General features: G+C 43.5%; 1 protein-coding gene across 1 annotated transcript in view; it reads right to left on the bottom strand.

Annotated features, from left to right (window-relative positions):
* Positions 1-2,400, bottom strand: part of HMGXB3 (HMG-box containing 3) — a 28,887-nt gene extending 26,487 nt beyond the window's left edge. The window contains exon 1 of the mRNA XM_053377014.1: positions 2,167-2,400. The gene's annotated coding sequence lies outside the window, so the exon portion shown is untranslated. The remainder of the gene's footprint in view (positions 1-2,166) is intronic.
* Positions 2,401-27,234: the final 24,834 nt, after the last annotated feature.

Genomic DNA, 27,234 nt, shown 5'->3' with positions numbered 1-27,234 from the left:
TATACACTCTTCAAATCATTACTGGTCATAAAACCCTAACAATCATCAAAACCCTAACAATCATCAAACGATCCATGCTGAGTTTGAACAACTGCTTTCAAAACATAGTACAGAAATTGAATGTACTTCTGACATCGTCCAGGCATTGTGAGATCTAAATGTCTCTTGAAACTGGACACTCAAATTGAGCCCTAAGCAGCTGCCACTCAATGTATTGAGAGCATTTGTAAAATAAGCCTAAAGCTATTTCACACACAATTGCTTCATACATAGATATTACTTATTACACATTACTCTGTTGCATGCACATGTAGCAAAGGTACATCAAACAGCAGGTGTACAACATGTGCACAGTTGCAATTGCCTCATGGGCATAAATCATATGACAACATACATCCAATTACCCTACATAGAAGTAATGCTGGTGTAGAAAATAAAATTGCTCTGTTTGAAGCAGCCCTTAGAATCTGAACTGGTTTATTATGGTTGAATGTTTCATTTTAAAAAGTGCAGCTGTTCATTCATGAATACAGCAGCAAAACAAGAGAGACTTAACATGAGGACTAAGCATGGTGATTTGTAACGCACTAAAACTTTGAAATCTGCCCCAATAGTTTATGGGTTTTTTCTGCCCAGTAACATGTTTAAAGCATATGTTTACAGTGGCTCTCTTGAAAAAAAATAACTAAATGGTAACGGTAGTGCTTTTTTTATATAAAAAAACGGTGCCGGTATTCACCAGTAAGTTGTTACAGTACACCTTTAACATGGGGGAGGTTCCAGTACTGTGTACCCTCGAGTGCACCCAGAGAAAAAGCACTGGACAATGCCATCCTATATACATGTAATTATATATACCTGAAAGAGCATCTCCACCCCCATCGTTCAGCCCGGACACTGAGATCCAGCGCCGAGGGCCTTCTGGCGGTTCCCTCATTGCGAGAAGTGAGGCTACAGGGAACCAGACAGAGGGCTTTCTCGGTAGTGGCGCCCGCCCTGTGGAACGCCTTCCCATCAGATGTCAAAGAGATAAACAATTATCTGACATTCAGAAGACATCTTAAGGCAGCCCTGTTCAGGGAAGTTTTTAATATGTAACGCTGTACTGTTTTTAACACCTGATTGGGAGCCGCCCAGAGTGGCTGGGCAAACTCAGCCAGATGGGCGGGGTATAAATAAATAATAATAATAATAATAATAATAATAATAATAATAATAATTATCATCAAAACAAAAAGTTAGTCTCAGTATATAAAGTTACATAAAGGAAGGATATTTACACTAAAGTCAAGAGGGCCTTTCTCTGTAGTAGCCATATGCAAAAGGAAGTACTTGCCTCAAACAGAATTGTGTCCCCACTTTGTTTTTATAGAAGCCTATCTACTTAGGAATGTTTCAGTTGTCCCACTTTTAGTTGAAACAAACACTATAGCCTGTCTCAAAATATTAGAACCCAGAGCCATCCAATGCAGTCAAATAGTGGGAGATTCAAAACAGGCTAAACCAGAGCTTTTATTCAGCGAGAACTCACAGGAACTCAGTTCCGGCACCTCTCAGGTGGGTGCCATTGCAATTATAAGAGAACAGAGGAGGCCTTCGTGGTGAGTACCAGCACCTCTTTTTCTAGAAAAACAGCACTGGGCAAAACCTTCCGTTTCAGAGTGAAGCATGAACTATGGAATTCACTACCACAAGATGTAGCACCGGCCACCGACTTGGCATGCCTTAACATGTGATCAGACAAGATAAAGCTGTCAAGGGGTATATATACAACGCTCTCCAGTATCAGAGGCAACACTTATTTATTCAACAGAATCTGTTCTGCACTTAGTTGTATAACCTCAAACGGCAGCAAACTGCAAGAAGATGCAAACAACGCGCAGGTGCCGCTGCACTCAGCTGGCGCTTGTGGGCTTCCTGCCAAGTCATCTGGCTGGCCGTGCGAAAACAGAAGGAGGGGCTGGGTGGGCATTTGGGGATGCGAGCGGCAGGGCCCCCAAAGTCAGCCCCCCGCTCCCCCAGCCCCACCCGATACCCTCCTGTCAGCCCCCAGCGCCGCCGCCCACAGCCTTGCGGGTGGGGACTCCACACTCCACGCCCCGCTCTGCCGGCGCTTCTGCTATTAAAGGCGAGAGCGAGGCCGGACTTGCCCCGACCGGGACTCACTTGGTGGCGCGGGACGAGCCGCTCATACGAGCCCAGCGGAGAAGAGCCCCGCCGCCCGCGCATACCGGGCGGCCACGGCCAGGCCGCTTCGCTCACGCCTCGCGAGGAAGCCTCTCAGCGGAGCCTGGCGCCTCCATAGCTGTTCAACGCCTTGCTAAGAGCAGCTCCAGAGCACAGCTTTAAGCACCAGCGCCGTGCCGGAAGTTCTGCTCCCGAGAGTTCTTCCTGGGTCTATAGGTCACCGGGCCGGCGAACATTCGGGCGAATAGGCAGGCAGGCCGATTGCCGCGGGCGAAAACCATAGAGTTACGGTAACAGCGGCAGGGAGGAGGGAACCGAGGGACTATCTAGGAGAGGAGAGAAGGTTATAGAGTTGAATCGCGCCCCTTGCGGGAGGGAGGTTTGTTGGATGCTCAGGGCGTCTATAGAACAAGAATCTTGGTGCGGCTGTAAAGGGGCAAAAGTCGTGCTACTCGAGGGCGAGGTGGTTGCTCGCCAGGTGTTAGAGTTGTGGAGTTGGAAGGGACCCCGGAGGTGATCCAGTCCAACCCCCGGCGATGCAGGAATCTCAAATAGATCATACACGACAGATGGTCATCCAACTTCAAAAAACCTCCAAGGAGTTCACCGTCTCTTGTGGGAGTCTGTTCCACTGTCGAACTGCCAGAAAGTTCCTCCGGATGTTTATAGTTGGAATCTCCTTTCTTGTAGCTGGAATCCATTGGTTTGGGTCCTAGCCTCCGGAGCAGGAGAAAACAAGCTTGCTCCATCTTCCATGTGACGCAACAAGCTCACAAAAGGAATAAACCCACTATTAGCTATTCTTAGTGTTTAATGCTTGTGGCACAACTAAAGTCAGGAAGCAGAAATAAAACAGAAAATGGTAACCTCTCTTTTTTTCATCCTTACACTAAATGAGTGGTTCAAAACACTAGAATCATAGAGTTAGAAGGGAGCTCAATTGTCATCTAGATACTCATGGGTGTAACCAAGGGGGCTAGGGAGGGGCAGCTGCCCCCTCCCATTCAATAAAATTCAATAAAAATAAATAGCAAAGTGAGGTTCTGCCCCCCCAGACAAAATATCTGCCCCTCCACAAAAATGCTGACTACACCCATTCATTTATTTATTTAATTTATATATAGTCTTATACCCAGGGGCTTCGGGACACGGGTGGCACTGTGGGTTAAACCACAGAGCCTAGGACTTGCTGATCAGAAGGTCGCGGTTCGAATCCCCACAACAGGGTGAGTTCCTGTTGCTCGGTCCCTGCTCCTGCCAACCTAGTAGTTCAAAAGCACGTCAAGTAGATAAATAGGTACCGCTCTGGCAGGAAGGTAAATGGCGTTTCCGTGCGCTGCTCTGGTTCGCCAGAAGCGGCTTAGTCATGCTGACCACATGACCCGGAAGCTGTACGCTGGCTCCCTCGGCCAATAAAGCGAGATGAGCACCGCAACCCCAGAGTCAGCCACGACTGGACCTAATGGTCAGGAGTCCCTTTACCTTTTACCCAGGGGTCTCAGGGTGGTTCACAGAATAAAATCAAGATATAAAACCACAAAATACATAATAAGAATAAAAACGACCCAATAGCCACCCCCCAAAAAATGTTTTTTTTAAGGGCATGGGATGCAAATCAGATCAACCAAAGGCCTGGTTAAAAGGGAACATTTTTGCCTGGCACCTAAAAGTGCATAATGAAGGCGCCAGGTGAATGCCCCTGGCGAGAACATTTCATAGACAGGGAGGCACTGCAGAGAAAGCCCATTCTCGTGTTGCTGCCCATGTAGGTACTGCTGTAGTGGGGTGTGGAAGCCTGATGGTATTGGTAAGGAGAAAACAGCCCGTGGGTGAAGTGTTGTATCCCCACTGCACATTGTCAAGTCACATCTCATTTGCTTTTGCAACCCTATTGAAGATTTCCTACAGTTTCAAATTGTTCCTCAGCAAAGTCCACGTCATTGGTCCAAAGCGTTGTACGTGAACATGAATCTCAAAATGTGAACATTTTTCCACATGCTTTACTTCTCTTCAGATGACATTAGTGCATGGGGCTACTCTGTTTTTTGTTTTTGCTGTCTTCCCGCCAAGTAGCATAACACTGCACAGATCAAGTAGTGCCTGTCAAAAGCAGGAATGGTGGACAAAACCTGCTTCGCAACCCTTTCTTGGAACAGAAAGCATTGCGGAAATTGGGCCCCCACATCTTCCGACTGATTTATCATTACCCCGAAGTGCTACTTATAAACAAGGCTTTTGAAAACTTGGGGCTTCCTCCCTTCGTTTACTTGCCTTTTAAGGACGTTTATATTATTCTTGTTTCCTTTAGTGTCCCCTAGCCAACTATCATTATGTTGCACCTGTAGTGGAATCAAGCAGAACATGCAAATATACAAAATGGGAACTGTGAGGAAAGCCAACTCTACAACCGGTTCTTAGAAAATAATGCATTAAGAGGAAATGATACCAATGAAGTGCTTCTAATTAAGTTATATCCTTTCCTAAACAATATACACTGGCCACAGGTGGTATGGACCTGGTCCAGACACTTAAACCAAAATATTTAGGTGAGTTAGGAAAGAAGTTCCAGATTCTAATGATGTTTTTCTAAAGTAGGGATTATAGTGATGTGAAGACCTTGCCTCGCTGTTCCTCCACCACCCACCCAATCAATGAGTACAACTGATAGCGTGGTCCAAAGTTCACTCACTTATTATGCTATTGATGTGGATTTAATATGTTAGGGAGGCATTTCCTAAAATAGGGAGTCAGTCCACTCCACACCAGCTGTCCACCTCTTCACACATATGGGAATATTTTGCTTGAGAAGAGAATTGGATACAAACTAGAGACAGCTGTGCTATTTCTTGAGCCAGTTCATAGTGCTGTTGGGGATGTTCCTAGGGAAAATATAGGTAAATGGCCCACACAATCTAGGAGATGGTTGAAAAAGATGACTCATCGTTCCCCTCTCCAGCCAGCGATAAAGAGCCAGCTAGCTGTGAGGAGATAACAATAAAAGTGGTTTCTGAGATATGGACAAGCTCTTAGCTGCAAGAGCCTGAGGGACATGCCACCCCGATACAATGGAACCTCTGGTTACAAACTTAATTCGTTCCAGAGGTCCATTCTTAACCTGGAACCGTTCTTAACCTGAGGTACCACTTTAGCTAATGGGGCCTCCCGCTGCTGCCATGCGATTTCTGTTCTCATCCTGCAGCAGAGTTCTTAACCCAAGGTACTACTTCCAGATTAGCAGAGTCTGTAACCTGAAGTGTTTGTAACCCGAGGTGTTTGTAACCCGAGGTACCACTGTATTACCTTTATGGTTTTAAATCATGGCTTCACTGTGCTTTCCTTTGCAAGGCAGGGAGACGAGTAGCATCATACTTGCATGAATCATCTCAACAAAAATGTTGCAAGTCCCATGTGTGGGATGTAACTTGGATAATCGGCCACCTTGCAATTGGGTGCCACTCAGGAGATGCGACCACAAATCAAGAGACTTAACATATAATGAGACCTGCTAAATAGTGAGTATCACCATTGGTCTCCACAAAATAAAATCCCATCAGGGTGGGGATGTGTCCCATCTTGAATTGCAGAACCATACTACATATTGTGGCAGGAGGTGTCAGGGAAGCAAGACTATGTCTAATCATTTTTGGAATTTACTTTGTAGCTTTTTGTTTTTGAGAGTATACAAACTCCAGGTTTTTGAAGCAAAGATTGTTCCCATTTGCCATGGTTCTACTTGCTGCCTTAAATCACTCACTGAAATTAGTAACTCCCCCTGCCCCCTCTCTAAAGCAGAACCTGACAGAGACTGATTCAGTTATCTCTCCTTGCTTTTCCTCTTCTGCCTCCAGTCTCCTGGCTCTCTGCTTCCTGAAGCAGAGGTCTTTGCTGCAGCTGCTTCAGACATTCCTTTGGAAGGTCTGTTACTCTATTTCTTCAGCGTCCCTTGCTTAATAAAACTATGGTTTAGCATTATGTGTAAACCAGGAGACAGCGAGAAGCAGAGGGAGCTTACCTTTTTGTGGGTCTGCTTCTCGCTGGAAGTCTAAAATGTGGTAATGGACTTGGCTATCACTTGGGCTGTGCCTCCACCTTTGCTTAACCTGTATATTTGTAAATAAAACATCACATAATATAATAAGTGTCCAGCGGCCTCCTCCCAAAAGGCACTGCCTGTACCCAGGAGAGTGTTGCACATACCCCTGCTTCACCACTCAGGGAGGTTGGGGTGAGTGTAACAACCTCCTATTGAAATCAATAGCAAATCCCAATTGATGGAATAATTTCTTGCAGTGTTGCTTATCTGAACTCCCTACCCCATGACACATTTTGACTTTCAAATCTAAAAGAACTATAATAGGAAAAATAATTTCCTCTAAGAAGTCTATGAATAAAAACAGCCAGAATTAAACAACAGGAGGTATAATATGAAGTTAAATGGCAGTGTGGGATATAAGGTCAGATATTTAGCTTGCCCAAATCCCATAGCAGGTGGTCTGTATGTACAGTAAATGGTGACAATCTGTCTGTTCTGTGTCAAGCATGATACAGGGAACTTTTTAGCCATGCAATTCCTAATGGCATCTGGGGGCGTTCTGTTTTCTAACCGAGAGTAGTCGGTGTTTCTTTGACGCGCAGACCAAACTAATTGCATTCATCAAGTTGACCTGTGCATGTGGAAAGAAACCGGGGACAGAAATGTCACTTTGATAATCTGCTTGAAAGCACAATGTGTCGGTGGAATATGACCTGGTGTTTTGGCTAAATTATGTGTCATTTCTGTATCTCCTGCAGGCATACAACAGTATTAATGGAATAACGACCACAGCGGTACATACCTTTTTGTACTACCGTAATGGGTTTTTTTATTTTAAGTGTGTGCTGTTATTTAAAGATCCTCATTTACTGCCTCACACGTAAAAGCAAATATAGCAGCACCTTTATTGAAATAATATATTTGCTAAACCATCATTTAACTTTCACCCAATCTCTGAGGGAAGGGAGAAATCATACAGATGATATTGGGGTTGTATTTTCTACCTGAATGAGAATTCCCAGTGTTTGGTGGAATAGACTTTAGACCTGTTCATTGTGCCGACTTGCCAGCCATTCCCTTCTCCACATTACCCAAGCTGAACCCTCCCTCTCATTTCTCAATGACACCTTTTTGGCGCAATCTCTCACTATCTCAGTTCACTATCAGATCAAGTAATAGCAATCTATGTCAAGGAACAGATGGTGAACCAGTATGTTGACTTGTCTTTGAGAAATTTTCAATGTGAAATAATATAGTTCCAGCAGATTAACATGTTGCTACACATGCTTAACTTTACTGAGCAGTGAGCAGTCTAGGGACAGCACTATATTAAGTAATTCCTTTTCAATGAGGGAGGGTGCTTATTGCATTCCTTCTGTCCACACATATTTGCACATGTTGATCCAGATGAACTCATGTGGGGGTTTGTCTGTATATAGGCATATAGTGGAACAGCAATGGTGTTATAATCCCAGTTGGGAAGGTTAACATGAGCATTGTTCACTAGTCTTCAATTCAATGATCTATCAAAGTGACTGAGATATTTTAGAATTTAACAATTCAGCTCAATGGTACTCCCACTCACTCCACAAAACTTTGGAAATAACTTGGCTTATTCTGAGTTGTTTAAAGTGAAATTGGATTATTTCACATCCCAGTTTCAAGTGCGGCATAGATCAACCATTTCCCCAGCCTCTCTGCCTCCCCCCCCCCCATTTCTGTGTCCTCCCCTTTGGATTCTAATCCAAACCAAAGAAAGCAAGGTGTCTTCTCTCCCATCTGCAAGACTCCCACCTTGTATTTGTGGTAAATCAAAGAATTATGAAGCTCACTGTTGTTATGTAATATCATTATGAGTTTGTGGGAGGCCAAACCCTATAACCCTAGTAAGTGTTAAAAGCTAATCAACACACAGGCTAGCTGTCCTGAGGTAATCGCCTGGGTGATGAGCCATTAAGAAAACAAAGAAGAGGTGATGTGCCATTAAAAGAACAGAGGAAAGGGGGCTCTGTGCGAGATAGAAAATGGGTGGGGGCCCTCCTCCCTCTGTTAGATAGACAAAGCAGGAGTTTAAGAGCAAGAGTTTGCTGCTATATGGCCTAGAGGGGAAAGCTGCAGGCTGAAAAGGCAGAGAGAAAGTCATGGCTGATTTCTGTTTGAATCCAAAGCTTTGGCTATGGCAAAAGCAAGGCTCTCTTGGGGTGTTGATATTGTGAACCTCTCCATCATAGGCTCATGATGTATATTTGTGTAAATAAACCATATCTCATAAGGGCACCACAGTCTCTCGTGCCTCATTCCCAAAGGGAAACACAAACCCTGGTTAACCACCTAGAACCATTGGGATTTCACACCACTTGGAGATCAGGGTGGCATGCAACAATATAATTAGTTCCAAAATCCTAATTTCCTAGAATAAACTTTAGCAATTTCCTTTTCTAATGTCTTCAGAAATTATCTCATTCTTACTTATAATAAAAGGTTGGTTGTTGTTTTTTAAAAGGAATATATCTTGGTCTTTTCTTTGTAGCACCATGAAAGTATAATCAAAGTTTCACGGAAATGATGCAGAAGATAAACGTCTGATAAATGAAATAGCACTGATAACAGGCTTTATTATTTCTAAAATGGAATCAGCTTGACAGGTAAAAATGAGGTGCTTGTTTTTCACCTGTCACATTCTGTTGTCTTTAGAAAGCATTAGCGAGGACAAACATAATCCCCAAGAATGCTAATATTTTAGCTAAATGCATACTATAAATTTGGGGGGAAGCAAAGTAGCTACAAGTGTTTGTGTTATTGTAGTACAAAGTTTCATAAAAAGCATTAACATGGAAAGCATGTTACTTTGTATAACTTTCCTTGTGTTTTTCCAGAAGCCTACTTGTCTCCTTTAAACAGTAACAAAGGATCAAGAAAACGAAATGTTTTTAGTCCTAAATCAGCAGGATTTAGAAGTCTCTTCCATTCAAAATGAACATCCTGTGAGCAGCAGTGTAGCATTCCAGTTATTTATGTAGAAATCCTACTCGTTTCCATGATCTTACTTCCAAGTAAACAGGTTTTGGATCAGTGTGTTAGTCCCATTCACCACAATGCCTTTCAAAACATCATTGTCAGCTTAGTTTCCCCTGTATAGAAATGATGGAAAAGGCATTTATTTTTGACAACAGCATACAAAAAATAAATTATATTAGGGCGAATTGCTTTGCATATATGTGTGGGTGTGAGTATGTGGAAAAAATCCAGATCAAAACATTTAAGAGAAATTCATTTTAAAATGCTGACTTTTTAAATGCAAATTAATGAGGAAAAATGAGAAACTGAGAGAATCTGAAATTCTCAGGTGTGTCCATCCTTAAAGCTTGCACTGATTTTCCTCATAACATTTGGGGATTATAAACATGTCAAGTTGGAGCTATAGCTTCATGCCTACCCAGGTTATCATAAATGCTGAAACTAAAACAAGCCTCATGTGAGGGGCAATATTTGGGGATGTTTCACACTGGGTGTCCCCTGCTCCATTCCGTTTTGGCATGCTCACAGGTATCTCTTTAATTGTAGGAATCCGAATCGTAGCTCATAGCTCTTGTAAGGACAGCATCAAGAAGCAAGTCAGAAGTAAAGAGCAAGTCAGAACCAAATGACAGAGAGGGAGGCAGGACCAAACAACAGCCAAAGACACAAGAGCTCAAGGAAGGCTCAGTGTTTTAACAGATGGGTGAAGTCAACACAGTACAGACACACTGAAATGGATGCCTCTTGAAGTTCAGTGATTCGCCACAAGGGGCAGCTGCATACAGATCCTGCAGTTCCTGACTGCTATTTGCTTTTCTTTTAACTTTTAGACTTCTGTGTTGAATAAACGAGGGGGGATCCTCTCTCTCTCTCTCTCTCTCTCTCTCTCTCTCTCCAGCAGCTACCTAACAACCACTTTGGGTATGTGTGTTCAACTTTGACTCTAGATATTAGCCTCCTGCACTTGAGGAATGACACTGGTTGCCCTGCCACATAAAACACATTTCGAGTTTTCCAGCGCACAAAGGGAAGACTAACACATGCCTTGGGCTCTCCTAGCCTTGGCTATTAGAGTATAAATACTAATCTTAACGAAATACTGCAGAGCTGAAATTTATGTCTTATTTTGAATGGCCTGATTAAAGAAAATAAACAGGCTTGAGGTTTAATCCATTCTGAGGAGAAAGCAATTATGTGCTTTTGGGGAAATGAAGGGGCTTAATGGTGCTTACAAAGAGCAATCAAGCAACAGAGTGAGGAAATGAGGAAATGCTCGGCATGGTTTAGCATCCACGCTTCAGCGTCCTAGAAAATAAGTCAGGGATTGTACATCTCCCAAGGTTAGAGCTGGGGTTAAACCTGCTGCTTCACCAGTGAGGGAGCCCTTCCTGGTTTTCGGCCAGGTCATGATCTAAGCAGATGCTCTGATATACGGCACTCCCCCCCCCCATTTATTAATTGCCTTTATATCCCACGTCCCCACCCATCAAGGTGGCATACGTGGTTCTCCTCATGCCCTCCTCATTTAATACCCACAACAACCATGTAATGTAGGTGAGGCTGAAAGGCATCGATTGGCCCAAAATGAGCTTCAGGACTGAATGGGGATTTGAACCTTGAACTCCCAGCCCCTAGGCTAACAATCTAACCACTGCACCACACAGGCTGTCCTGAGGAGCCTCACATGCAGCTAGCTGCACACCTTGGCAATGACTCTGAAGTTATTGTCTGGTTCACTATCTCCTCCACTCCTGTGGCCCTGGGAGAAGTGTATGTGTGCGCGTGCACGCACGCGCACAAGAGAGAGCGAGAGAGAGGAGGTGCTGGCCAGGAACCCAGGCAGTTGGTGTACGGACCTTCAGTCCTAGGGCAGGGTTGTGTGGGTCTCAGGCAAGCCTTAGATAAAGTCCCACTGAACTCAGTTGAATAACCATGTATAATATCCATCACATAGGATTGCATTTTGGTCTGGTTTTACTGGCTGATATCCTTAAATTATAATACACTATTTTGTTTAGGATGGGCTGAACATTTAAACACATCTATGGAGTATTCTAGCTCAGTCAGTAGAGCATGAGATTGTTAATCTCAGGGTTCTGGGTTTGAACCCCATGTTGGGCAAAATATTATTGCATTACAGGAGGTTGGGCTAGATGGCCCTCATGGTTTCTTCCAACTCTACAGTTCTATGATTTTACCTCTCCTGGCTACTTATGAAATTAATTTAGAATATAGTCTATTAGACAAAAACTAGTTTCCAAGTACAGAGAATAAATTCCACCCCTCCATCCCCTTTGGTTGTTTGTCTGACTTCCAGCGAATCACTATATAGGTCTCCAGGAGAGGAGGCTTTGTTTTGCACACAAAATATTCTTTTTGGTGCTGCCTCTCTTGGCAAATGAAAGGGTGATGTCTGACCTTAAAATCTCTCTCCTATGCAGTGTGTCACATGCCACCGCCTCTCAGCTGCAGTAAACGAAGGCAGGATCCAATAGACAGAGAGAAATCATTGGCCTTTCATTTTTTATCAGTTCCATTCTGAAAAGTTAATTCCTTTCATGGGGTCTTATTCAGAGCCAGCTAATGCTGAAGTGTTCATCTTCTCTTTTTCATTTTGGAAAAGGAAGTGACAGGCCCAAATGGCCTGGGCATTTCGCATCTGTCAGGGCTGCCCTAGGTCCCAGCTCACAAAGGACCAACGCTGCTTCGTTGTTAAGTATAAAAGTCTTTATTGAAGTTCAGTTTCACTTCCAGAGCCGCAGCGCGCAGCCCCACGTCTAAAGTGTCAGACCACTGATGCTCCGTCTGAGTCTCCTCCCCCCTGACACCAATTTAAGATCCTAGCCTTGCTCCACCTTCTCCGCTGCTCCTTCCTCCTCTGGGTCCGCCTGCCCGCCGGGGTTCCGCCCTTTCTAGCCTCTTCTCCCGCTGATTCCCCTGAGCCTTCTCCCTCCCTCCGGCGGGCTTTAGGAGCTGGTTCCCCATCCGGGTCTCCTGCTGTTCCGCGCGCCTGCACATTTGAACTTGGCGCCCGCGCCCAGCCAGCAGCTTTCCTCCTGACCGTTTCACTGCTGCTGCCACTGCTTCCCCCTTCGGGGGGGCTAGCTGCAACTGACCTCCCTTCCGTTCCCCCACTCTCCGATGGAGGCGTGGTCAGCCCTGACTCCCTCCCTGGAGGAGACGCTGGCCCTGACACATGTGACTCCTCCCCCCCACTATGCTCTGGTGGGGAAACTGGTCCCGATCCTCCACTGCTGCTTTGGGGTTCCCCTCTGGCTCCTTGTTTCTGGTGCGTCCCCCCTGGGACCCCCCTTGCCCTGACCATCGGCGCCCCCTTCTGGGAATCTTCTGATTCGCTGGAGAAGCTCATGGAATCTCTCGGGCCACTGTCATACTCCCCTACGCTGCCCTCAGATTCTTCCCCTTCGCTCTCCCAATCCTCTCTCCCCAGTGCTCCTGCTCCTGATTCCCTGACAGCATCATTTGCCTCCACCTGCCCTCTCTTTTTATTCACTCCTTACAGTGCTGCCAACATCAAAGCTGAGTTACCTTATCACCTTCTGCAGCTGGGAATTGATTAAAATAATCATTAAAGTGCCTTCAGGCCCCCTCTGCTTTGCTTGTACAGCAAAAGGCTTCCAAGCATAGCAGAGTTCATTGAGCAAAACCGATTGTTAGGACCAGAGTGTATAGGCTTAATAGCAATTTAACATCCCTTTAGATGGGATGGAATGAGACGGTGACAAATACACCTGATGAAATTCTACACAACTATTAAGAGCGCAGGAACACTTTTGCATCTTGCCACTTTATTAAAGGAATGGATGGTGAAACTGAAAAGATCCTGTATTGTTTTTAAGGGTGCCTGTATATCCTACTAACTGAGAGTCAGTCAATGTGGTGCACTACAGGTGCTGCATGACTCCCATCATCCCTCTTCATTGGCTGTGCTAGCTGGGGCTGATGGGAGTTGGAGTCCAACAAAATCTGAAAGACACCACATTGACCGCCCCTGTTCTAATTCATGTTTCAATAGGGAGGGAATCAGAGCTAGTTGTCCACAGATGCCATGCAGCTTAAATGAGCAAGTGTATCTGTGATTACCAAAACACATTCTTTAGAATCATCCAACATGTGGAGACAAATAGAATATAAAAAGAGAATTCACAGTGGGGGTGCATCGCTCAGCTATAGTGTGAAAATCTCTTCCATCTGGCCTGTCATGAGCCCAGCAGCACTGTCAAGATTGGATTTGGATTGCAAGAGAAGAAACAAAGAGGAGGAGCTGAACAGTGGGAACCTGTGTCAGAGCAGGAGAGACCCTGACCCTTTGCACCTTGACTTCAGCCATTTCGGAAGACAGAGCAGAGATTCCAACTCTACGCCATTGTTATTGCAGAGCAGAAAGCCTTGATGCAGGCTGGGGTGGGCTTTGAGCAGCCAAGAAGGAGGCAGGACAGGAGGCATCAGCAAATGAACAGGAAGGGGCAGTCTTGTTGCCTAGAACCATGTGCCATTTTCACAGATGGTGGGGACTCATCCCCCTTGATGGAGCAAATGTATGCAATTCCTAGAAGACGAGCGACTCTCGTGAGGGAGTGCACCACACCTCAACTTTCAAACTGAATAATAATAATAATAATAATAATAATAATAATAATAATAATAATATATTATTTATACCCCGCCCATCTGGCTGAGTTTCCCCAGCCACTCTGGGCAGCTTCCAATCAAGTGTTAAAAAAACAATACAGCATTAAATATTAAAAACTTCCCTAAACAGGGCTGCCTTCATATGTCTCTTAAAGATAAGATAGCTGCTTATTTCCTTCACTTCTGAAGGGAGGGCGTTCCACAGGGCGGGCGCCACTACCGAGAAAGCCCTCTGTCTGGTTCCCTGTAACCTCACTTCTTGCAATGAGGGAACTGCCAGAAGGCCCTCGGCGCTGGATCTCAGTGTCCAGGCTGAATGATGGGGGTGGAGACACTCCTTCAAGTATACAGAAAAACTTGCTGGGATATCTTCGTCACTTCTGTGAAGTTCTGAGCTTCTTGCCCTAATGACTCCCAAGCCTTGTGTCTGAGGCTGAGCCTGCTCTGTTACCTGCCTGAATTAAGCTCTTTTTCTTTCTTACAAGTAACAGGCACTGCTTGTGGGTTTGGGGGCAGGGCCACAGCATTTAAAGCAGTATTTTGTATGTGGGCTATGTCATGCATCTTGTGCCCTTCCTCCCATATCTCATCTCGCCTACTCCGTTTTTGACCAAACTGCGGGAGGCAGTGGAAGACAGGAGTGCCTGGCATGCTCTGATCCATGGGGTCACGAAGAGTCGGACATGACTAAACAACAACAACAAAATTTACATTTGTATGCTTGAACATCCATTCATCACCATTTCTAAACTGTTTTTACAGAAAGAAGCCATTCTGCGAAAAATGTTGGGGGATCTTTTAACGCTTTCCCCTTTCCTCTGAATTCTCACTGCATAGCATGTATGTGAACAGCCAACTTCTTTTTATAGGTAGGCTCCAACCGTGCATTATTTTGTAGAGAATTTATGGTTCATGCAGTCTGGAGTCACTCAGGACCAATTGTAAATCTGAAACTTTAATTACAAGTATCCCATCTCAACCTGTTGAGATGATGTGTATGTTCAGCTTTTTATTGGACACCAGTAAAGGCAAGTTGTCATTTGTTTATATGACACTAACCTTGTGTAACCATTACTCTACATTAACTGACAGAAAAACATTAATGCCAAGCTTATTGGAAGGCACATCTTTGTAAAACAACTTAAGGGAAGTTTTATTAGCAAATATTCTATTCTGACTTTCCACCTATAAATAATGTTATTTCCTCCAAATATTTTTGACAAATCTCAAAAAGGAGGGAGATCTGTGTTATGCCTGTGAATGCTTAGCAGCTACTTCCACATCATTAACCCCTCCCTTTCTTCACCCATATTTGGGACAATAAATGTGCCCAGGTGGAAGTGGCAGGAATAGCCCATGCTGGTCATTTCTTCTGGATCAGTTGTTTGGCAGGGAATGAAACACCCTATCAGTGCTCCATACTGTCTGAAACAGTATGCTGGAGAAACAGCTACAAACTACATAAGGACAAAGTCATTGTTTTAAAATGTGCACTTGAATTTCCCTTTCGCCTTCTGCTTTTTTAAAAAAAGAATGCACGTGCTTCTGTTTTGTTTTGTTTTATTTACGTATTGCTGCATTTACAGCACACCTTTCATCCAAGCAGCACAGGGTAACCTCACAACAACCCTGCGAGGACGGTTAGGCTGAGAGTTGATAACTGATGCAAAGTCACCCAGTGAGCTTCATGGCGGAGTAGGGATTTGAACCCTGGTCTCCCAGGTCCTTGCCCAACCACTGCTGCACATCATCTCTTTCTCTGCAAGTCTGAGAACTAAAATAAGCCTGGACACCCTTCTTTTGTCTTCCCACCCTTCCCACCAGGTGGGAAGGGGGCATTCATCTCTGCCCCCTAACCGACCATCAACCCCCATTCCACCTGCCTTTCCCCAACATCTTCTTCTACACTCTAGTCAGAATTCCCTGCTCCATCCCATTTCAGCAGGCACTGATTATGGAGACAGATCAAGAGGGCATGAACCAATCACCTTCCCCATGAAAGCAGAAGCACAGATGTCTGCCTTCCAGCAACCTAATCTGGATGTGATAAATGTTATTTGTCATAAGGTCACCTATCTGCTATCTCTAAATTACATTTTCTGTCATTGCTGATTGCCAAGATATGTGTGTGACATTATAAGCTGCCTTTATAACAAGCCTGAACCATTTTTCTTCTCTAACCCCTCACTTGAGAAGGCCGTGATTTAGTACTTGTTTTGCATTCTCACAATCATTTTTCTGTGAAAAGCCTTGATTTCAGGCACTTACTCTGTAGAATCGGCAGTGAGAGAAATGAAAAAGAGAATGACATTTGGCTAAATCATATCGATGGGGCAGTACATTACAATTAAGGAATTAATGGAAACAGTATTTTAGAGTTTAACTAGAGCCATCTAACCTATTTAAGAAAGCAACAAAAATACCACAATTACTTTTTTCCACATTGTGGAAAGCTAAAAGTTGGCACTTGGTAACAAAATGAGATGTGTTAATCTTTTTAGGCAAAATTGTAGATAGCCATATTGATCACTTAGAAAAACAACAGCAATAGTGTAAATCAAGAGGGTAAATTAGCATCACAAAGGAGTATAGATGGGTCTAATTACACTGTTACTTTACTGTTTCTTTTGAAATTATAAATCAGTGTTATTCAGAGTCATCTACCTCTGTATTATATTTCAGCAGTATATACATGCTATGTTCGTTTCTGGCCACCTCACTTAAAAAAGAATATCGTAGAGCTGGAAAACATTCAGAAAAGGGCAACTAAAACCATGAAGGAATTGGAGCAATTCTACCATGGGGAAAAGTAACAACATTTTGGGCTTTTTAGCTTAGAAAGAAGGCAAGTAAATGTGTCATAATCCAGGTGTAAAATATTGTTGCATGCCACCCCAATCTTTGAGCAGTATGAGATTTCAGGGGTTCCAGGCACTTGCCCAGGGTTCATGTTTCCTTTTGGAAATGGGGCACAGCGGAGACTGTGGTGTCTTTATGATATATGGTTTATTTACACACCTATACAACCTGAGCCTACAATGGAGGGGTTCACAGCACTGAACAGAAATCCCAGCAAACAAATCAGAATAAATACTCAGTAAATCACCAACATTGTCTAACCTCCCCAAACACTTTTGCAAACAAATCAGGATTAGCGCTCAATGAACAGATCAGCTGGAAGCAACCCTAAAAACAAAGTTTCTCAATTTTACCACATTTCTGGGAATATGATTGGTTACGTTTCCTCCCTAATTTGTAGGGATTGTTAGTGAAGTGCTGCTTCTTTTACCCTTTTGTGAGTCAGAGCATAGAAATAGCTTAGCTGACAGCCTAACAAAGACCCTAGTCTCTTAATGCACTGCAGAGATTAGTTGTCACCCTTCAGAAAAAGCAGCTTTCAACTGTTCACTCTACAATTAAAACAATAAATCAGAAAATTCCATTATTACAGAATCATAGATCTGTTGGTACATATGATTAGTTATGAATTACATACAAAGCCAGCATAGCCATTGTCCCACTTTACAAAGGCTAGTGCTTTAGTTGAAAGAGTCCTTTGTATGAAGGACTGTCCAGTCCAGGTCTGGTTTTAAGAACTGAGGACTCAGAGAATGGAGAGTGAGCAGGGGCCTTGAAGTTGCCCATTAGCACAGCAGACTAAGCAGGCGCACAAGAGATTGCATTGTATTTCTATTTAAATAATAGCAATTTATTACATTTACATTGATATATGCAGATTTTACGCAAAGTTGTGTCCTCTCTTTTGGTTATGCATTTTCTCTCCCGTTTCTGATGATACAAAACAGATAAAATGACTGAACCCATTTCTATTGGTGGCGCTGCGGTCTAAACCACAGAGCCTAGGGCTTGCTGATCAGAAGGTCGGCGGTTCGAATCCCTGCGATGGGGTGAGCTCCCATTGCTCGGTCCCTGCTCCTGCCAACCTAGCAGTTCGAAAGCACCTCAAAGTGCAAGTAGATAAATAGGTACCGCTCCAGCGGGAAGGTAAATGGCGTTTCCATGTGCTGCTCTGGTTCACCAGAAGTGGCTTAGTCATGCTGGCCACATGACCCGGAAAAACTGTCTGCGGACAAACGCCGGCTCCCTCGGCCAGTAAAGCGAGATGAGTGCCACAACCCCAGAGTCGTCCGCGACTGGACATAATGGTCAGGGGTACCTTTACCTTTATGCAGATTTTACGCAAAGTTGTGTCCTCTCTTTTGGTTATGCATTTTCTCTCCCCAGGTAAAATGACTGAACCCATTTCTATTGGTATAAGAAAATACTCTTTTTAAAAAAACTTTCAAATAGAAAGTAAATAGAAATGGAACATGTGCAGAGGGGGATGATGTTACTCCTGTCTTATCCTGATCTAATCCTTTAATGCACTGAATATACTTCCTGTAATAAGTAGATCCAGCAACTGGCAACTGTACAAATGCCCACACATGCAGCACTGGGGTTTTGTTCAGTTAGCCAAAGTGTCCTGCAACTTCATTATAGGATTATACCTATTGTGTAATACTCCTGTAATCCCCCTTCAATGCCAACAGCATACTTTTAAAAGCTGGCAAGGTGCATTGGCTAGGGGTATGACCTCTGACCCAGGAATTTCTTGAGTCCATCTCATGTCAGCTGTAAGCACAAGAAGCGGGCCACCCCAGCTATGGGGGCTGTATCCACACCTGCCCAATCATGTTATGGCGAAGTGTACACCAATATCACAATCACTGCTTCCTTCCCAGGGGCATGTGCAGGAAAGAAAAAGTGTGGGTAACCTAATCAAGGGGTTACAAATGCATGACAAGTAACCACACTCACCCTTGTGGAGGGCAGGATCTAGAATCAATCTAGATTGAAATCGTAAGGGTGAGGGTGAGCATGAATGATGCCATATTGAGAAAAGCTACTTTGTTTGCACACTAAATGGGTTAGTGTCTATGCCATGGGTAGGCAAACTAAGGCCCAGGGGCCAGATCCAGCCCAATCACCTTCTAAATCCAGCCCCCAGACGGTCTGGAAATCAGTGTGTATTTACATGAGTAGAATGTGTCCTTTATTTAAAATGCCTCTCTGGGTTATTTGTGGGGCCTGCCAAGTGTTTTTACATGAGTAGAATGTGTGCTTTTATTGAAAATGCATCTCTGGGTTATTTGTGGGGCGCAGGAATTCGTTCATTCCCCTCCCCCCCCCAAAATATAGTCCAGCCCCCCCCCAAGGTCTGAGGGACAGTGGACCGCCCCCCTGCTGAAAAAGTTTGCTGACCCCTGGGTCAACGCAGCTGACAAGGAGAGGAGAGGTGTGAAATCCCATATTGCTAGGGCTAATTCTTTGCTAGTACAATAATATAGTTGAATACCACTCTCATTCTTCATTAATTCTATAATGAAATGTGTGTAGGCAGCCACTCTCTCCACAATTCACAGATGAGAATAAACACATTCCGGTACATGGATGGGTGAGGCTAAGGTACAGCATGGAAAGCCAATAGCATGGCTTGATAAAGAATGGAGAAACCAATACAATCTGTGTTCAAATGTACCAAAAGTTGAGAAAGTGGGAGCTCTCATTTGGAAGCAAATAGCACCAAATGGCAAAAGCAGCACAGCAAGTAACAGACAACACAGCAAGTGAAATACACACACAATACCATCTAGAGGACATTGCTCCCATTTTACAGATGAGAAAACAATGAGGTACAGCAATAACTGTCTAGTCCCAAGTTCAGCTAGTGAATTTATAGCAGAGAATTTCAAAGCAGAAATAAGCAAAGCAATAAATGAGTGAGAATATACAGCACTTCCCTTCGGCACTGAGAAACTGTAGCACTCTCCCCACACACTTTGAATTTAAAGGAAGGCCACTGTTTTCTTTAACAAAGGAATCTGTCTACATTTTACTTTTGTGTGTGGGAGAGGAAAGGAAGCTGCTTGGTTTCCAAAGAAGAAAAAGTAAGGCAAAACAAAAACACAACAATCAACAAGCCAAACAAAGAAAAATGTTCAGACATGGGACATTGCTATGGGAATTTATGCTTCTGCTGGCTTACCTGTCAAATGTTGCCTGCACACATGCAAATCTTATTTTAAATAGCAGTTATCACACTTTTAAAGAAGGGGATGAACCCAAAATAATTTTATTTTGAGTCTTTTTGTCAGACTCAGCTATGCACCTACAAATAAAACGTTTTAAGTGTGTTTAAAGTTCAATATACAATGTGACACAAAGGTGCGATGGTGAGCCTTATGGAAAATTCAATGCACTTTTTAAAACACTTAAAAAACAATTTCAGAACATTTTCAGAATGTGTGTAAATTCTACCTACGTGAACATAGAAAGCTGGCTTATTCTGAGTCCATCCAGCTCAGTATTGTAGACTGGACGTGGCTCTCTAAGATTTCAGACAGGATTTCAGACAGCCCTACCTGGAAATGTCAGGAAATGAACCTGGGATATTCTGCATGCTATGAAGATGCTCCACCAGTGAGCTACGGCCCTAGCACCCCATTCATCTGCTCACTGGCTTTAATCTTCCTCTTTGTAGCACCAATATCCTTTGCAGGCCATTTGACATGCAGCTCTTTCACATCTTTGGCGATCACTCATAGCTGAGTAACATTGTCTTCCATGAACACAGTCTTAACAGTGAGCCCATAAGTGACCGTGGAGGCCAATTCTGGATCCACACGTCCTTCCACAGTGGGGACATAGGTTTCCAGGTGGGAGTTGATCATGGTGAGGGTTTGCCAAATGTGCCTTCCTCTTAGCACATTTCTCACTTGCGTCCTGAGTTTGAGCGTCTTCAAAATCCATGACACCTTTGGTAAAGGCTGTTCTCCAATTAGAAACTAGTGTTTCCCGGTTGTCAGTGTTTATACTACATTTTTTTAGACTTGCCTTAAGAGAGTCTTTAAACCTCTTTTGTTGACCACCAGCTTTACGCTTTCCATTTTCAAGTTCGGAATAGAGTACCGGTAGTTGCTTTGGAAGACGATCATCAGGCATCCACACAACACGACCAGTCCAATGAAGTTGATGTTGAAGAATCATTGCTTCGAAACTGGTGATCTTTGCTTCTTCCAGTACACGGGTATTAGTCTGCCTGTGTTCCCAAGTGATATGTAACACTTTCACATATGGGTCCCCAACCCCACCGACACTTTGTTCTGTCCTTTAGATGGATAGCTGGACGGCTTAGTTGGTTAGAGTGTGGACCTGACAAAGCCAAGATTGTAGGTTCGATCCCTGTAAAGAACAACTACATATTCTTGTATTGCTGGGATTGGACCAGATGATCCTCATGGGCCTTTCCAACTCTATGATTGTAGGAGATAAAAAGATAAAAAACCATGTTCTATCAGGTCAACATTCATCTGAGTAGACCACTAGTCAGTCTGTCTCCAACAGCAGCCAATGAGAACTCATTGGCTCTGGAAGGAAGTCAAAATGTGAACACTTTCCCAACCATGCCACATTTTATTTCTGAAGCTGAGAGTTTGGCTTTTAGAAACGCTCCCCTTCTGCTTCAGTGACTGCTGATTGCTGCTGACGAGCGGAGGGGAACGCAACGGGAGACATTGCAATGAAATGCCTCTGCCGGATGAAACGATGATGGTGAGACAGTAGGGATTATTTTATGAGGCAGGTAGTGTTGAGGCCTAGCCTGTCAGCCATGACAGAAAAGATAAAATGAGAGTTATTCAGACCGGCACATGTATTTCTGAGCATGTGAGTCATGGGAAATGCGCTGTCTCCCTCATTCTGAAATAATCCTAGCTATCTAAGGGATCATCCACACGTCTGTTTGGTCCATGACTTCTTGTCCTGCTGCTTTCCCCAGGAAAATCCTCTGTTCACCGTTGAATCGAAACAAATGTCAGTCAGGTGCCAAATGGAAGAAATCATGGGACAAAGTGTGCATGAGCCCTGAGTCTGCATACGGTGGAAGGGGCAGGAAGTAACTAGCACTGAAAGGAAGACTTTCTCTCTGAAAGGGGTCTAGCAGATCTATATTGCGTGGTCAGATATGCATTGCCCAAAACAGAAAAAGAGAGTTTGCATCACACAAGAGAACACCGTTTTGTATAAAATTTGCATGTGGTGATTTACATCTACAGATGCAAATTTAAAATCATTGCTATAATTTAAATTGAAATAAAATATATCTCACCATAGTAGGGAAGGGGATGCGGGTGGCGCTGTGGGTTAAACCACAGAGTCCCTGTTCCTGCCAACCTAGCAGTTCAAAAGCACATCAAAGTGCAAGTAGATAAATAGGTACCGCTCCGGCGGGGAAGGTAAATGGCGTTTCTGTGTGCTGCTCTGGTTCGCCAGAAGTGGCTGATGTTACGAAAAAGGAGCAATGCAGCAGCGAGCTCCAGATGGCTGGAAAGCCAAACAGGATGTTGATGTTTGGGACTGTTCCGTGGGAACAAAGGAACAGTCTATTCACTGTACTGAGCACCGGATGTTAGCTCAGAGTGTCATCTGACCTGTACTGGAAGTACATGGGAGGAGTTATTGTCTCTCTGCTGTTGGTGTTAAGAGAGTGCAGACACGTTTCTCTGTACTGCTGGAAAGACAGAAATAAAGGCATGTAAATACATTTCTGTCTGTCTCTCTCCCCTCCCTGGGGATGGCAGGGGAGGAGTGGTGTGTTCTTCTCACGTTAGAGGAGGATCGCCGATTGAGATCTTGCCTGATCTTGCCGGGAGTCGCAGACGGGGAGGTCAACAAGGAACTCAAGCCGGGTGCCTGGAGAGTGGCCAATTCCTCTGACTAGGCTTGATTCCTACAGCTTAGTCATGCTGGCCACATGACCCGGAAGCTGTATGCCGGCTCCCTTGGCCAATAAAGTGAGATGAGCGCCGCAACCCCAGAGTCGGCCACAACTGGACCTAATGGTCAGGGGTCCCTTTACCTTTTTATAGTAGGGAAGACGCCAGGCTTAGACTGCTGACCATGTGTTGCTAAATGCTGATGGTCACCTTCAAGGCTCATCATCTCCCTTTTGATGCTTCCTTATCTTTTAGCCAAACTTGGACTGGTCAAACCTCAAGCAGAGGACACCTTCATAAAAGCATCCTCTGTAAATGAAGCCACAGGGCCACCATAGATCTAAATGACTGTAAGTGCCAAATGCTGGGTATCAAATCCCAAGTGTTTGGAATAATGTGAGCCAGGACTCAGCTAGCCTGTTTTAAAATGCCAGGGCTTAGGCCTTCAGGCAGGAAGCAGATTAAATTATTTACACAGAGTTTTCCAAAGACAGGAATTGTAAAATAAATAAATAAATAAATAAATAAACGGACAAACCAGTTTCTTTGTTAATGTAATCATCTGGTTTGTTATGTAATCTTGGGGCACAGTTTTACCATAGAAACTAAACAGCTGTAGACGCTTCTGGAGACATGTCTTTCTCCCTGCTCCCTCACGTCCCCTGGCTGGAAGAAATGTCATTCAGGTCTCTGCATGAAAGAGAACAAAAGAAACAGTCTGTAAACTGGAAGGGAAAGAGACAGAGGCCTGACTCACTTCCCATGGTGAATCCAAGTTTATGGCTTTGGTGGTGCCCCTAGAAACCTAATGTGGGGAGCAGGAAATGTTGGAGTGTTAATACATTGAATCTTCCATTTTATGTTCAGCCTAGCTATATGTGTAAATAAATCTCTTATCATAGAATTGCCACAAACTTCCAAGGAAACCAAACTCAAGGTATGAGCTGGAACACTTGAAACCTCTCACTGCTCAGATATTGTGCTACTGAAGTACTCGTGCCTGTCCTTTGGGCAACTTCTAACACTAGACAGATTACCAGCAGCTTCCAGACTTCATGACTCAACAGACTACTGTCAACTCTCTGAACTTCCACAGAGACCACCATCTGTTTTCTGCTGTCGGCATTTACCACCCAAGCCTATGTGGAAAGGGTAACGCTTTGCATGTGATTTCATATGCAGAACAAGTCCTTGTTTTTAAACTGTTAAATAAGCATAGCCAAATCAAAGCTGTTCTGGTGACTGCATTAAGGTGAGAAGACGCTGCATTCAATTTGCACTCAAAGATGCCTTGAGCTGAAAACCCAGCGGGACGTCCTTGCCCTTCTCAATCAAACATTAATTTCACTGATGAGAGATTCAGGAGATCAGCCCTCTCCTGAATAGGCTCTCAGCCTCTGAGCTTTTCAGCAAGACCAGAAAAGCTCAAAGAGGCCAGTATTATAGCATATCACATACTGATTAACCACTCTAAGCAAAAGAACACCGCCATCCCCATACCATTACTGAAGTCTGATTTTCCGTATCCTGTATTCTCTTTTTATTGGAGCATTTTTTGTGTGGAATAGGGTAAGTTCACTAGGCTAGTTCAAGGTCAGTGGCAATACCAATGTGGACAAATGCAGAAGCAATATCCAGGACTGGTCCAAGGTTGGGCTCCAATGCAGAGCCTGAAACAATGGGCCAGGCAAGGTGAGGGCAACCCAGGGTCATGTTACAATTGGTCCATGGGCAAATAAAGGTATAGGCAGGCAACAAGTCAAAGGCAACCTGTGGTCAGGTTTGGAATAGGGAGGGGATCAGGATAGCAGGCAAAGCATAGCACTAGTAGTAAGACAGCACTTCCAGCCTTGCACTGGGTTTCTTGAGCTGGAGCTGCTGGAAACCATACGCTGACCTCAGCTGTCGTCATCCAGACGTTTTTACTCCCTAGGAGACTTTTACTCCTGAGGTTTCCTTTTCTGCAGTTGAGCACTTCTCCAGATGGGGTGGGTTTCTTTCTGGCAGTTGAGGTGTCATCTCTCCCTCAGGATTGGGACTTGTTCTGCCTCAGTGTCAGAGGCCTAACTCCAAGGCCTCAGATAAGGATCGTGACTCTTCGACCCCAGACTGAGCCTGTTCCAAGGTCTAGCGTAATGCCAAGGCCTCTAGATTGTCTTCAGACAAGGAATCTCCCAGCTGAGACATGGCAGTAGGGGAGCAGTCAGGAGATTTCTGAAGCTACTATAGATGTGCATACAGCTTTAAGTCTGTATTGTCTGGTGGTGCTGAAGAGCTTGTTGTACTCTGAAGAGGGAAGTCTGCTTGGAATTCAGGTCCATTTCATTTGATTAAATTCTTTAGGAACACAGTTCCTTTTCCTCAAACACAATGTCCTCAAGCATTACTGGAAAAAATAAAAAAACAAGAGAACACAGGAGCTGGTGGATTCAGCTATACAGCTGCAAATAAAACATTTTGAATTTGTTGTAAAGTGAAATATACAAATGTGACACTGGATGGCAATAGTGAGCTATGCCAAATTTAATGTATTTTTCTAAACGGTTTTTTTAAAAGCATTTTCACAGCATTGTTTATATGTGTGTAGATTCCACCAGTAAGACTTCCTGTCTCTCTGAACAGAATGTGACAGCTGTGCTATTGCTTTTCTGCCCATAACATATGAATGAAGTTCTGTTGAGAACAGGTGAAGAAAAGCATGTTGGGCTGATAAGAACCATAAAGGTGTGGCAGCTTATGAAAGGAAAATGCTACTCTCTCACAAAATGCTACAGCCACCTTTATTCTGATAGGTCAAGAGTGCTTTTAAAATTAAAAAAAGTAAACAAATTTCAATGTGTATATGCCTGAAGTAAAGTTGGTGTTTCCTTTTGCGCTGCTGAATGCATGACGCAAATGACAGTAGTTGTAAATTCATACATATCTGTACGTTTAAGCCAGTGGGTCAAAGAGCAGCTTTGGGAAGATGATTTAGATCAGGAAAGCTATATGAATGTGAAGGGCTTAAAAAAACCAACAAAACCTCCCCCAGCACAACTGCTCCAATCAAAATGGGAGCGCTTTGCAAAAATGGGATCCCTTTCTAAAAATAAACTTTTCAGGAACTGAAGTTCAATCACAGATTTTCTGTGTCTCTCAGGTAGTTTGGAAATGACTCAGTGAATGTTAGTGGCCACAGTCAAGCATAAAGTAAGCATCCTCTGTCCTGTAGATTTCAATGGGCTTCGGTTCACCCAACTGTGTGTGCTGGATTGTGACATGTAGGCATGATTCGGGAATACTCTGAAGCATCTCATAGTTAGCAAGCTCTATCTCTCATTTATCACATAACTTAAACACAAAATTAGGACTAGAAATAGCTGAACTCTTTCTCCTGTCCTTCGCCAAATCTATTTTCATCAATATAAGGCCCAAGGGAAAGATTAATACTCTGACAAGTGTATGTAATATTGTTTCTGGCACTTAAAGAACCTCAAAATAGATGCAAGATATAGTGGAAGGAGATAATACAAGCGATGCTGGTTCAAACCTAATGATCCTTTTCCTCCGTTGAAAGCCAGATTACAGAAGTTTGTATACGATACCAAATTTGGCAAGAGGGTTTTTTCCTTGGGTTTATTTTTTACAAAGCAGGGCATCAGCTAGCCCCAAAGTCTACATTGTTCATCACTGAATCACAGACAAGATAATCCCTTGTAGATAAAACACTGAAATAATTACAAATCATGCCCAGGCAAAAATGTATTTGCCTTGGCTTAAATTAGTAATAATAATCAAAAGATACATGCCTAATCTCAGTGGAAGTTGCTGGCCATCTGTGACCCCTGTTTGGCAGAATTATTTCTTTCATTAACATATATTAAAAGAACTGATCCTGTCTCCTGATACGGTATTCGTATTACTGTAGGTCCTTTATCAAAAGCACAAGACTTATTTATTTATTTTTGTTCTAGCTCTATCCAGCCTGTTATGGGCTGTGAGACGTATGCTCTCTTTCATTGTTTGCTTGGAAGGAAATGGAAGAAATATCCAATTTGTAGTGCAAACATTTAGCAATTGATTCAGCTCAAGACTTAAAGCATGGTGGACCACATACATTTAACAAAATAATAATTATAATCATAATAAATCATATAATTTAGCTCTTGTTTGCATATTTTATATGTTTCTTTTCCTAGCACAATTCACAAATTGCAGATCAAGAATAGCTGCTGCAGTTCAGGAGTTGAGGGAGACTACCAGTTGGTTAGTAGCAGGTTTGGAGAATAAAAAATCCAAGATGAAAAACTTAAAAAGGATTCCATTTCCAGATCTGAGGTTGTTGTGGGCAGGTGTACTCAACAAAGAGAAAAGTCAATTGTTAGCATTATTAAATGTATATAGAATTCGTTCTTGTCTTGGAATATTCTGACTTCCAATGAATTTGCAAAATCCCCTACAACACATTTCTGTTAGCATTCCTGTAGTCAGAAAGCTGCAATCTTCAAGCAGCTGTACATTGATTATGGACATATAGTTCTTCATTTCAATCTAATAAAATGATATTTTTTTAAATGTCATTGGAAG

This window comes from Podarcis raffonei, chromosome 2, assembly GCF_027172205.1.
Source record: "Podarcis raffonei isolate rPodRaf1 chromosome 2, rPodRaf1.pri, whole genome shotgun sequence".
NCBI classification, from domain to species: domain Eukaryota; kingdom Metazoa; phylum Chordata; class Lepidosauria; order Squamata; family Lacertidae; genus Podarcis; species Podarcis raffonei.
This window is presented reverse-complemented; position numbering and strand designations above follow the sequence as displayed.